The sequence below is a fragment of the Orbicella faveolata genome, unplaced genomic scaffold (assembly GCF_042242905.1).
Source record: "Orbicella faveolata isolate gen_17 unplaced genomic scaffold, um_ofav_v1 contig_46, whole genome shotgun sequence".
In the NCBI taxonomy this organism is placed as follows: domain Eukaryota; kingdom Metazoa; phylum Cnidaria; class Anthozoa; order Scleractinia; family Merulinidae; genus Orbicella; species Orbicella faveolata.
Window position 1 is genome coordinate 32,731,161 of NW_028301576.1, and position 7,805 is coordinate 32,738,965.

Consider the following 7,805-nt stretch of genomic DNA (forward strand, 5'->3'; position numbering starts at 1 on the left):
AACTCCACGCAGAATTTTCCTCAGCGCACGTTTGATGTGCTGCTTTTTGAATCACGCATACTAATGTTAATATTTCAACCAATGAATACTCAAGCACCAGCCAAAACGTCTTGAATGAAACATCAAAAAATAGTCAGTGTTAAACCATTATCTTACAATGGTCTAAACTCTCGTACGCAACCACCTCCCATAAGCGAGTAGCTAGGCTTGACATTTTGGCTGGTCACTTATGAGAGGTTCGACTGTATTTTGCAATCTCAAAGTACGCACACTCGCACCAGTACCTTCTGTACCCATGCATCTAGGCCTGCACTTTCTAACCTACACTTACCACTAGTTTTGTTTTTAAGCGACGACATGGTCGTTGCTTAACGCTGACATACAGCATTCCTTTGGATAGTGATTTCGTGCTTTTTTCGTGCTGCACTTATGTTGCGCACGATTTATCCCTCCGTGGAAGTGAAATGCACTCTGGGAGCTAGCAAATAAGACACAACAAAAATGCGCAATCTTTGGTTTCAGAGAGTGAGAAGCTTGTCCTTTGCGGCCGTCGTTTGCAGTTTGTAGGACCTGCCGAGAGCCTTTAATTTCAGTATTTAAACAAAGATGTTGAGTGTGGATTGTGCTTTATCCAGTATTGGATAAATTTGGGCGCAAGGACAAACTCATAATAAGAACATGTCTTCCATACATACAACTTTAGATCGACAAGCAAGTCGCACATGCAATAGGTCAAGGGTCTGCATTAAATTTACGTATTTGTGAGCACTGTGTAGGCCAGACCTCTGCCTGTCTTGAAGTGAATTGAATGAGCACTGTATGAGCACTGTGTGAGCATTGTATGAGCACTGAAATATCTGAACTAAACTTATCTGTGGACTGAAATATTGGTAAAATTGAACTTGAATTGAAGAGCATTGAAGAAGTTTGCTGTCAAACCAGTTGAGATACCAGAAAGCAACGGAGAACAATGTAACGAAAAGTAGAGCTACCTGAAGGTTGTATTGGGACTGGAGTGATTGTTGTATTTTATTTATAGTCTTCTAGTTAGGCAGGGGTCGTACTAACAGGATCGATGCAATGTCAATCAAATCTGAAATTCTGCAATTAAATTAGATTTCACAACACAAGCATGCATCATGTGTACAGAACTCTTGCTTCAACATTTTCCCAATTGTCACAAAACGTTATCAGTTGTAATTCTTCAATGTGGCCGACCACTTTAATCCGTACAAATTTCAACGCTTTCAGTTTTCATAGCATAGTGGAAATGACTCGCAGCCGAGTTGTTTTCAGCAGCAAAAAGCACAGCCACAAGTAGCTTTGTCATTACATCCCAGTCTAGAGCAGCCTTCAGTCACACAAAAGAAGCATCCTTGGAGAAAACATGTAAAAGAAAAAGTCTAGCCAAAGGGAGCGATGATGCTTTAACCATGAGGAAGTCCTTTTCAGCTTTGAGCTGATAATATAATAATTATTATCAAAATGGTATCATATATCTTTTATGTCACAAACGTGTGACTCCAGTAACCCTTTGGGGGTAAATGCCCCAACAAATTTGTGTGACAAAAACAAAAAAAGTCCACAGTGCGACCCATGTCTTATGTTTAAGCATCAATCTGGTACCTCAAGTCTTTGTTCCTTACTGCACATGCTGGCTTGATGAAACAAGCTGGTCAAAGGGAACGAAGAGGCTGGGTGCGAGGGTGATTTAAGCATCCATTTGTCTGTTTATTTTCTAATTTTCTAGACAGAATTTTTGAAATGGCAGTTTAAATGTCATTCCTTCTGAATGCATTGCGTGGTGTTTATCTAATTTAGTGGTAGGTTCACTTCAGCTAATGAGCTGCCAATATTCAACCTGCATTGCCAAATAAAGGGTGCAAACATCTATTCATGGAGTGACCAGTGAAAACATATGGAGTAATGAGGTAATCATATCATAGCCCCTGAGAGCAGACAGCTAGTAATTTCCATTGCTGGAGGTTGTACAACCTCCAGCTCCCAAAGAGAGCAAGATCACCCTGCTAGAATCACATTGACAGATTTCCCAGCTAAGAAGCAAGAGGAACTGCGAATCTTTAATTTTCCCGCCGAAGTATTTGCAGATATGTAGAAGACCCAAGCTGAACCACAACCATACAGCACAGTATCCTTACCAGTGATGATGTAGCAGTGGCCTAGCGAAACAGATGAGTTCGGTCAAATCACCTGACAGAGGTCAAGCAGGACATGCAAGAGCTACTTGACAAGGGAGTCATTGCACCAAGCCAGAGCAGTTATGTACCAGTTCTTTGTCTATCAGTATGGCATCCCCAAATGGATTCAATCTGAGTTTGCACTTATCCAAGCTACAGAGCCCAACAGACCACCACAGCCTTGTTCTGTAAACACTCAACTACAGAAAACACAGCAACAACCTTTACATGCCCAGGATTTTATTAATTTCACTGCATTGTGCTCCTAACTGTACTAAGTTTAGTTTTAGTTCAATTGTGTTGATATCCTAGTGAACATGGCAAGCAAAAGCAGGGGGGGAGTGTATGATTATTATTTTAAGTAGTCAATTTTCATGTCACACAATTCACATTTACAGTTTTCAAATACACCAGTTTAGTAATAGCATAATCATTTTCCTTTATTTCTAAGTTTCCTTACACACCCTTTAAACTGTATGCACAGGGTTCGCACCCTTTTTCAGAGACAAATTTCCAAGACTTTTCCAGGACTCAGATTGATTTTTCCAGGACTATAAATTCACATTAACCCTTTCACTCCCAAGATCTCAATGTTAATTCTCCCTACTGTCTGCCATACATTTTATATTTTTACTTGGGTTTAACAGATTTCCAGAATTTTCCAGGACCACTAGCCCTTCTCCAGGACTTCCAGTCCTGGAAAATGCCACAGTAAAATTCCAGGATTTTCCAGGTTTTCCAGGACCTGTATGAACCCCAAGCTATTTGCTCACTCATTACAGCACCACAAATTTCCTTATGTGGCAATCCTGTGTTGTTGGTTGATATCACATCGTTTTAGAGCCTTATTTCATTTACAAAGATGTCTCTCAGAGTGGAAAAACAAATTTTCAAACCCACACCTGGGATTGACCCCAGACTCTTCAATCCTATACGCATACAACCTGAGACAATCAACATAATTAATACAATTGATTGCCTCAATTAATTAATACAATTGATTGCCTCAATTAATCAATGAAAATCAACACATTTTTCTCAATCTTAATCGATCACAATGGGCAAGTTTTGAAAGAGGACACTTACAATTTTCACTTGAGCAGAGACAAGCCTCGACTTTCAGGAAAAAAACCTTGGGGCCATCTGGTCCCTAAGTTTTCAGAATTGGTTGTCAGCACCAGTATGTTAGACACCAAAAATTTTTGGCACTTCTATATTTCCACAAAATGACACTAAAGTGATGCAAATCATGCGTTTTTTCATGTATAAACAGTTTGCCACTTTTTTCTAAAAGAACAGGGAAAATGGCTAAATTTAATTCTGTTATTTATAAAAAAGCTTCCATGTTGCAAGCTCTGATTCATTATTTTTCATAAACTTGCGCTGAAGAAAGTAAACATACAGGCCTTTCGTGTTCATTGATGCATGGCAACTACACAACTTTTTCAGAGGTGAATCTATTAAATATCTGCTGTACAGATTTCTTTAAAATTACATGTCATACTAAATTTGCTATGGATTTCTTTTATCAACAAAGTATTTTTTTGATGTTTCAATCTTTTATGTGAGCCGAAAATCAGAGCGTGTAAATCAGCCTTGACAACCTGCAATGCACTAAGTCCAGGATTGAATGCTAATGAGATGCATGCTCCTTATAAGAAGCAACACAAAGTGTCATTTTCATATCACTTCATATTTGACATCATTACGTCTTGGTGACTTTTTTTACAAATGAGGACAGTTTGTGACGCTTATCATGAAGATCAAGCATCTCATTAGCATGCATTCCTGGACATATCTGCTGGGATGCATTATAATACTTACAAATTTTAAATGCTGTCTAATTTATTTGAAACACATTGGAAGTTAATTGTACAACAAGTCCTGCTAACGTACGATTGAATCATTCCGAATAGCAAAATCTGATAAAATCTGAAATGTGCACAAATAAATATTATTTTGGACGAAAAGTGAAATCAACATCTTTTGTTAACTACATTCCATATCGCCATCTAAGGTTTTTGTGAAAACTGTAAACTATAGAGTTGGGAAGCTAAGCATATGAAATAGATTTTGGACAGATGAAAAAAGCCTGACAACTTTTACACACGTAAACAAGCTTAAGGAAAATTGACCATGTGAGCATGTTTACCAGTATAGTGTGAGTCATGTTTACTCGACAAAGCAGTAGCTTTACAGCTTCATTATTTACCATAGCAATGTTTTCATTGGTAACTGTAATACCCAAAAATAATGTGAAAGAAAAAAAATTGCACCTAATTCATGATGAATCCTGTTAATAAAATTGAAAACAAATTGTAACACATTTCAGACCAAAGTCACTGCAAAATTCACAAGAAGAACACCATTTCAAAGGCTATTTACATACAAATGAGAAGTATAGTTTGGTATTTAATATATATTCCACTCATTCGATGAGTATGAAAATTAAAAAGAAGAAGAATTAAGAAATCTTAGGGGCCAGCCTGGGGACCAAGAGTGAAAAGTTAGTTGGCAATGAAAAACTGGTCGTCTTGGCGACCCCAGCAGTTGCAACATCAAGCTCGGAGAGAGCATGTGTATCACACCGGTTATGTGCATAACAGAGAGAGAGATTGATCTCTATATAATGACTATAATGGATGTCATATTGATAGAAGGGACAGTCAAAGGTTAACATGAGTGTGGATTTACCGTCACCACAGGACAGTCATTTATCCTGCAAAAAAAATCAGTAGCTGTAGAGAGGCATTATGGGTGGTGCGCTGAAAGGACAGCTCAGACATATTTAACAAGAAGATCTTTAAGATCTTACAACCGCACTTTTAAAAGTTAACTGTTTTGGTAGCACTACAGTCGCAATGCAATGCACATTCCAAAGCAGTCCTTGATGATTCATTGATTACTGCAGACACCACATCACTTGATCAACACAACCTGTATTATTGCACCATCAGTCATAGCCATTGTAATTACTTCCAGCATATGTTGTAATATGGGATCATGAGTGACCCAAAGAAGAAAAAAAGGGAAAAAAAAAATCAGTTTTGAACCTATTTCCAGCAAATTTGGCGCACCGGAAGCTTAGAAAATTCCCCTATTTCTGGCCATCATTTTTCAGCTCTTTTCATCATATCCCCCCCTCGAGAGGGTTTTGTAAAGTTAGCGAATTAGTATGAAAGCCACCATAATGGTGATTGCCGTCAGCGAAATGTTTATTTGCTCAAAAATTGAGGCCAAAATCTTTCGGAGATGGAAGTCAGGACATTTGTAAGGATACAAAAAGTAATTTGGGACCAGTTGGTGGCTTGTAAGGCCGAAATTATCCAGAAGTAAGCTTTTTTTAACTTGAACAAAGGCCATGCAGTGAACAAATTGAATAAATTATCGGCTCTTCTCACTGTCTCATTCTGTTTTTTGTTTCGTTCTCTTTTGGAGCCTGCCGAGGTCATTTTTTTGTCTAAATAACCTGAGAAAAGTTTGAAAAAGATGTTCCTCTTCAATTTTCAGCTCTCAGGCAATAATCCTGGATTTTTTTGACCGAAACGTCGGTTCATGTTATGTTCGTGTGTTTCGGTGGCTATGGGCGACCATCGCTTCCTTCGTTGACTCAAGCAATGAAGCAAGGTGACAAAAAAATCTAATTATATTTAGTTCTGGTTTTGTGCTATTTCGTTGAAATTTTAATATGATGAAGCTGGATTGTTAAGGAATAGATTTCACTACTGCTGATAGGAGGTAGCTATTAACGTTAAAGTGATATATCGCTTCGAAGTCAGGGTTTTGAAGAGATTTTTATGCAAAGGTTGAGTTCGGCATGACTTTGTAATCTGAGATTTTTGTTGACCCTGAAGAAACAAGGTTTGGCGAGTAAACATTACAGATTTTGTAATTCAAAGTTGGCCGAGTGAGGTCTGCATCTGGTCGCCGACAGAAAAAAAAAAACCACGGGTACAACATGAACCGCGCTCAGCCCATGGCCGCGCAGTTAAAAAGAAATTGCAGACCCGCCAATTCTCACGGTTCTGCCATGAGTCTCATGGTTTTTTATCTTTTTCACGGCCTCACGACAAGACTCCACATTCTCACGATTCTTTGGGGAAAATCATTCTGAAATGAAATATGAATGAAAAATTAATGGAAAGCGAGTGCCATAAACTGATAAAGTGATAAGTGAATAAAGCAGAACTCTACACTGTTACATTTGTACTTGTGTTTACTGCTTTTCTGCCGATTTTTGCCTCGTTCCTAGGCCTCTGCTAGTAATATTATGCAGCGGCTATGTTAACCATTAACTGAACCTCGACCCCATGCCGAGATGACCCCTTGCTATAAGTTTCATCCCAGTGATGACCTATTGCTATCATCAAAGAAAGCTGCATCTTCTTACAACAGGGAACACAAACAGAGGAATGAAGGTAACACTTAAAAAGATCACTTAATGACTGCCCTTAATGGAAACAGGGGTTGTTTAATCTTAATCGAGAAAAAAGTAGAATCTCACTATTTTTTGTAGAATCTCCAGATATTTTTTCATGGGTATCCAGATTTTCCTTTATCAGGGGTTGGGAGGTCTGAAATTGCCACAATCCCATGGCTGCTTGAAACAGATGTAGAATGGTAAGCTTAATTCTGAGCATTCCAAGGATGTGACAAGCCCCTTTTGGGCATACTTCAAACATTTTAGAAAGAGGATTTTGCAAAAATAAGTACTAATTCATGATAATTAAGACTGTCAACGTCGAGGACTTACAGCCTACATAACAAAAGCATGTAAACATTGTCTTTAAGATGCGTCTGGACGAGAGAAGAATTATGAGGCAGGTCTGAAAATAGCATATAAGTTTAAGGTCTAATCTGAAAATAAGGCAACAAATTTTGGGTCGCGTGGTGAGTAAGGAGAGGTTTTCAAAGAGCTTCCCCGTCCCCCCATCCAAGTCCATTTCAAGGCTTTTAAAAGTTACGTCGCATGCGATAATTGAATTAACCAAGTTTACTTGGGTTTGGATCGAGATAAAAGTTGATCGTTACGCTCAAAACAAGAGCTGTCCACCATGGATAAGGTGGGGTTGGCGTGGCACGTTTGGAATGTTATCCTCAGCTATCCGACAAGGATCTATCAGGTACGAAACGACACAGCCGTGAAAAACGTTTGCAAGCACAAACCGACAAAAAATTCACTTCTATTCTCGTTCTGATGCTTAATTTATCTCGGCCTTTTTGTAGAGTTCGTGTTCTCGGCTATGCTTCGCTCATTAGTGAAAACCAGACTGTGTGTGCGTTGGAATTTCAGTCACTTCAACTCTGTCGCTCCGTTGAGTCACTCAGCTGGTTTCACAACAGCTAATTTCCCAAGCGACTCAAAAACAATTGAATGGCAGCTCGACAAATGAACGAGAAATAAACACAGCACTTCTCTGCACTCGCTACCAGAACATACCTTTGTTAAATTGAGCTTCTCAGTCTTCTAAAGGAGCTCTTCAAACGTTGAACGGGGAGCGCGCTCGCCTGCGCCACCTTGATCTTCACGAACCTCCCACGTGAAAGCACGCGGAGCCCGCGCCGCAAGGGGACAGTCAAGGGGACATATTTTAGGAGATTTTTTTT

General features: G+C 39.1%; 1 long non-coding RNA gene across 1 annotated transcript in view; it reads right to left on the reverse strand.

Moving 5' to 3' along the window:
* The window catches only part of LOC149099813 (uncharacterized), a 45,657-nt gene extending 37,886 nt beyond the window's left edge, over positions 1-7,771 (reverse strand). The window contains exon 1 of the long non-coding RNA XR_016203481.1: positions 7,639-7,771. This is a non-coding gene — a long non-coding RNA (uncharacterized LOC149099813). The remainder of the gene's footprint in view (positions 1-7,638) is intronic.
* Between the last annotated feature and the right edge of the window lie 34 nt (positions 7,772-7,805).